The sequence below is a fragment of the Phocoena phocoena genome, chromosome 2 (assembly GCF_963924675.1).
Source record: "Phocoena phocoena chromosome 2, mPhoPho1.1, whole genome shotgun sequence".
In the NCBI taxonomy this organism is placed as follows: Eukaryota; Metazoa; Chordata; class Mammalia; order Artiodactyla; family Phocoenidae; genus Phocoena; species Phocoena phocoena.
In genome coordinates this window covers 177,628,910-177,634,909 of record NC_089220.1, presented here as the reverse complement: position 1 = coordinate 177,634,909, position 6,000 = coordinate 177,628,910, and positions in this window count along the sequence as shown.

Below are 6,000 nucleotides of genomic sequence, written 5' to 3'. Positions count from 1 at the left end.
GTTGTTGTACTCTATATTTTGGGTATTAATACCTTATCAGATATATGATTTGCAAATACTTTCTCCCTTTCCGTAGGGTATCTTTTTACTCTGTTGTTATTGTCTTTTGATGTACAAAATTTTTTACTTTTCATGAAATCCAATTAAAAATTTTTATTCTGTTTTCCGTGCCTTTGATGTCATATCCAAGAAATCATTGCCAAATCCAATTTGTGAAGATTTTTACCTATGCTTTTTTCTAAGAGTTTTAGGTCTTATAGTATTAGGTCTTACATTTATGCCTTTGCTCCATTTTGAGTTAATTTTTGTGTATGATGTTAGGTAAGGATCCATCTTCATTCTTTTGTATGTGGATATCCAGTTTTCCCAGCACCATTTATTGATAACACTATCATTTTCCCATTGAATGGTCTTGGCAGCCATGTCAAAAATAATTTGATCATATATACAAGGGTTTATTTCTGTGCTGTCTATTCTATTCCATTGGTCTGTATGTCTGTCCTTGTGCCAGTACCACACTGTTTTGATTACTGTAACTTTGTAGCAAGTTTTGAAATCAGGAATTGTGAGTTCCAAAGCTTTGTTCTTCTTATAAAAAGTTGTTTTGGCTATGTAAGTTCACTTGGGATTCCATAGAAATTTTAGAATGAGTTTTTCTATTTCTCAAATAATGACGTTGGGATTTTGATAAGGATTGCATTGAATCTGTAGATTGCATTGAGTAGTATTGACATCTTAACAATATTAAGTTTTCCAATCAATATATATGGAATGTGTTTCCATTTATTTATATCTTGTTTAGTATTTTTCAGCAACGTTTTATAGTTTTCATTGTACAAGTCTTTTACCTTCTTGGTTGACTTAATTTCTAAGTATTTTATTCTTTTTGATGCTGTTGTAAATGGAATTGTTTTTATCATTTCTTTTTCAGATTGTTCATTCTAGTGTATAGAAATGTAACTGTTTTTTGTGTATTGATTTTATATCCTGTTGCTTGCTGAATTCATTGATTAGTTCTAACAGTGTGTGTGTGTGTGTGTGTGTGTGTGTGTGTGTGTGTAAGTAATCTTTAGGGTTTTCTACATAGAAGATCATATCATAAGTGGACAGAGATAATTTTACTTCTTTTCCAATTTGGATCTTTTATTTATTTATTTTTGCCTAATTTCTCTGGCTAGAGCTTACAACTATGTAGAATAGAAATGGTGAAACTGGACATTCTTGCCTTGTTCCTGATTTTAGAGGAAAAGCTTTCATTGAGTGTGATGTTCACTCTGAGTTTTTCACATATGGCTTTTGTTATGTTGAGATAATTTCCTTCTCTTCCTACTTTGTTGAGTGTTGTTTGTTTTAATCATGAAAGGGTGTTGAATTTTGTCAAATACCTTTTCTGCATCAATTGAGATAATCATGTTCGTTTTGTCCTTCATTCTGTAAATGTGCTGTATTATATTGATCAAATTTTGAATGTCGAGCCACCCTTATATTCCTCTCTCTGTCTCTCCCTATTCCACAGAAGGCACTTCTGTTATTTGTATCTTTTAAACAAAATATATTTTCTGCTTGATTATGTTTTGGCTGACATTAATAGTGCCAAAGTGCTAGCATTTACTTGGTTTATCTGTTTCTACCCCATTATTTTCCATTTTTGTGTCATTTTGATTTATGTGTGTATTCTGTAAACAGTGTACAGCTAAATTTCATTTCTGTTTTTGTTTTAAGGTCAGTCTAAGAATCTCTGTCTCCTGCTCACACACACACACACACACACACACACATGCAGACGCACACACACACACACACACACACACACACACACACACTGGATTTAACCCATTTATTTTTACTGCATTAATTGAAATATTTAGTATTATACTTCTTACCTTGATGTACGTTTCCCATTTATTTTACTTTTATTTTACCCTATTAAGTGTTCTTGTTTCTTTTCCTGTTTCCTTTCCTCCTTCTCCCCCATCCCTTCTATCCTTCCTTTTTCAATATTTCTGTGGTTTGAAAGTTATACATATTATTATTATTATCCAAACTGGTAACTTTGTGTTTTTCTATCAACATTGACAATCCATCTTTTTTACCTGCTTCTCTCAGAAGCTGAACAGTCAGTGGTTTGGCACTTTCAATCCCTCTTTTTGTCTACTCATTGCATTGATTTTCTGAAAAGCATGTGGCATCGTTATTTGCAGATTTTTATTATTTTAAAACCATGATTCCTCTACTTTTAGAGTAATGGTTTCTTAAGCCGTATTATGCTTCAAAGCCATATAGAAGTAAAATCTCATGATCTTACTGGTTTCATTACTTTCCATTATTTCTTTAATTCCATGATGGCTTTTTTCCAACTTTGTTGTTGTTAATTTTTTTAAGATTTTTTTTTAAGATTATTTATTTATTTTGGGCTGTGTCAGGTCTTAGTTGAGACGTGCAGGATTTTTGTTGTGGCGAGCAGGCTCCGGGGCACGTGGGCTCTGTAGTTTGCGGCACACAACCTCTCTAGTAGAGACGTGCAAGCACAGTAGTTGTGGTGCATGGGCTAAGTTGCCCCACGGCATGTGGGATCTTAGTTCCCTGACCAGGAATCGAACCCACGTCCCTTGCATTGTAAGGAGGATTATTTTCCACTGGACCACCAAGGAAGTCCCTGTTGCTGTTATTTAGTGAAGTACGTCATCTAGTAATTCCTTAGGAAGGGGTTCCAGGAGAAGTAAACTTTCTACAGAATCTTTGTAATTTGAAAATATTTTTTGTGCCTTCAAAGTTATATGATGGTTTGGTTCTGTATTTGAATTCTAAGTTTAAAATTATTTTGCTATAGAAATAATATATTCCTCTATGGATAGCTTGCAGATGTGAGGTCATATGCTAGTCTACTTAAAATATTTGTAGGTAGCCTGTTTAGCACTTTGCTCTTCTTTCCTCCCTCCCTCCTTCCCTCCCTTCTTTCCTTCCTTCCTTCCTCCCTTCCTTCCCTCTCTCCATTTCTTCCTTCTTTCATTCCTCCTTACCTCCCTCCCTCTCCCCCTTTCTTCCTTCCTTTATTTCTTCTTTGGCACCTAAATAGCTCTATCCTTATCAAAAATCTCAGTTAGATGTATCTGGTATGACTTTCCCCCACAAGTCCTGCTAGACTTTCCGTGGACTCTTGTATCTGTTTTCCTTGCCTCTTTTTCTCAAAATTCATTGCTCTTTATTTTGCACTCTATTCCAGAAGAATACCTCAGCTTGCATTTCCAGGTTACCAATTTAATCTTCACTTATTTCCATTACGTAATTCAATTCATGTACTGAGATTTGTTTGTCAAGTTGGGGAATGATAATTGTTTCTATTTTCCAACTACTCTGATCACTTTTTTCATACCATTTTTTTTCTTTCTTATTGTGATAACCTCTCATCTCTCTGAGGATACTTATGATTATTCTCCTCAGGTCTCCTTTGCAAATTATGCTTCAAGTGTCAGTTCTGTTTCATATTTTCTCAGGTATATGCGGTTCTTAGAAATATGCTTATATTTATGAGGAGAGATTTTTGTTTCAGTGCTTCAGCTAGTTGAGAAATTTTGTTTTCCTGGAACTGAAAATATATTCCCAAGGTTGTGTAAGAAAGACAAGGAAGGTGTGCATGCAGGTGGCTACCTTGTCTTGTGGGTGTGGGGCTCCCATCTTTCTTGTCTGCTGAAATGTAAGTGGAATGCTACCCCACTTCTGTGGCTCCAGTGCCTTTAGCTCTGAAAGTCTTTCACATTAGACTCATAATTTGTTTATAGTAAAGTGCGCTCAGCCTATTAAAACACAACAGCAAGGTTTCCTCGTAGCCACCTAGTCAGTAGTCATAAAACACAAACTTTGAAAACTGGAAAGGTCATCAAGATTTGAAGGAATGGAGTTATAAGTCAGTCACTTTTCACTGGGGTGGAGAGAGGTATTAGTTTTCTATTGTTGCCATAGCCAACTGTCACAAATTTAGTGGCTTAAAACAGCAAATTCATTGTCTTACAGTACAAGAGGTCAGAAGGCCTAAAATCAGTGCCAGCGGGGCTGTGTCCCTTCTGGAGGCTCCAGGGGAGAATCCATTTCCTTGCTTTTTTCTGGATTCTTGATGCACCTGCATTCCTTGCATCAGGGCTCCTCCTCCCCCTTCAGAGCCAGTGTCTTCCATCCGTCTGTCTGTCTGTCTCCTCTGAATCTTTCTCTGATCTCTATTTTCATCGCCACATTTCCTTCAGTGAGCCTGACCCTCCTACCCATCTCTTATAAGGACCCTTGTGATTACATTGGGCCCACCCAGATCATAGGATAACCTCCCTATCCCAAGACCCTTACCTAAGTCAATTCTGCAAAGTCCCTTTTGCCACGTAAGGGACATGCTCACTCATTCTGGGAGTTAGAATGCGGACCTCTGTGGGGGACCATTATTCTGTCTCCTTCTGGGGGCTGAGAGGTTTGGGTCGCTTTGGCTGGTGACACATAGCAGGGGGTAGTCTCAGGAGCAGGTAAGGAGGGGGTATCCTAGCTTTGGGGTGGATTCTCTGCCCTTTCCCTGTTGGTTTCCCCACTCCCCTCATCCACCCTGCCAGCACTCGCACCATCCTTATGGGGCTCATGTGTTCCTTTCCTCTCTCCTTGCTCAACACTAATATCCCAAAGTCACCCGACAAGGACACAGAAGCCATACCAGCCAATTAACAAAATTCAACGGATAAATGTCAATGATTTACACAAAGTATTGTCAGAAAGAATATAAAAAGTAGGAGGATTCTTTATGGATTCTGTAAGGGCCTGTAACAATCCAATTTATGTACCAGAAATGACTACATATGTTATACAATCGAAATACCTCAACCAAACCCTGAAATGTATATGTGTTGGGCCTGCATTTAATCTAGGGTCGTCTCTTTAGATTATGATGTGAAACGCACTTTTGAGGACTTTGATGAGAACCACATGGCAGGGTTCTGCCGCTTAGCTGCAGAAGGGGGTAGCCTTCTCCAGCACAGTACGTCCTGTGCAGCTTTCATGTTTGAAGGATGGCTTGCTTTTCTGTGTATAGAACAGATGCATCTTTCTGAAGCAGTGAAATTTGTTGACAGAGCCCATAATTAGTATATTTAACCTGAGCTGTTGATAGAATTAAACATTTATTATCTGAGGATGCCATCCTTCCTCTACATAGGAAACAGAGTGTTTTTCTTTGTTATTGTTGATCTGGCCAAGGTTCTTTCCACAACACTGTGCTCCCAAGAAAGGGCGGACAAGCCAAAGACAGATAAAGAACAGAGTGTCAAACCCCAGCAAACTCATTTATCACATGTTTTGGATGGAAGCCAGCTAAATTTTAATTTTGTAATATTTAAGAAGACAGTGTATGATAAACAAGTTAATAAAATAAACATAATTTCACATAAGCTCCTGGTCAAAACACAAGTTTTTCTTTTATAAAATATTTTTCTTAATTACAAAATACCTCAGACAGAAAATAGAGGGCAAAACATCTACGCATTTAAGATCCAGATTTAACAAATGTTAATGTTTGCCTTGTTGTTTTCAGATATTTTTTTAAAAAATAGACAGGTATGGGCTTCCCTGGTGGCGCAGTGGTTGAGAGTCCGCCTGCCGATGCAGGGGACACTGGTTCGTGCCCCTGTCTGGGAAGATCCCACATGCTGCGGAGCGGCTGGGCCCGTGAGCCATGGCCGCTGAGCCTGTGCGTCCGGAGCCTGTGCTCCACAACGGGAGAGGCCACAACAGTGAGAGGCCCGCATACAGCAAAAAAAAAAAAAATAGGTATGTTGAAAGCCCCTTTTTTGTCTGTTCCTGATCTCATCCTCTCTCCCTTCTTCCCTCCATAGAACTAGCCACTCTCTTCAAGTTGGTAAGTATCTTTCTATCCAGACTTTTGGTTCTTAGGAAGTTTCTGTACAGTCATAAAATACACATTTTTGTTTGATGTACTTGGGACTTTATGCACATGTCATTTTGCAACTTGAT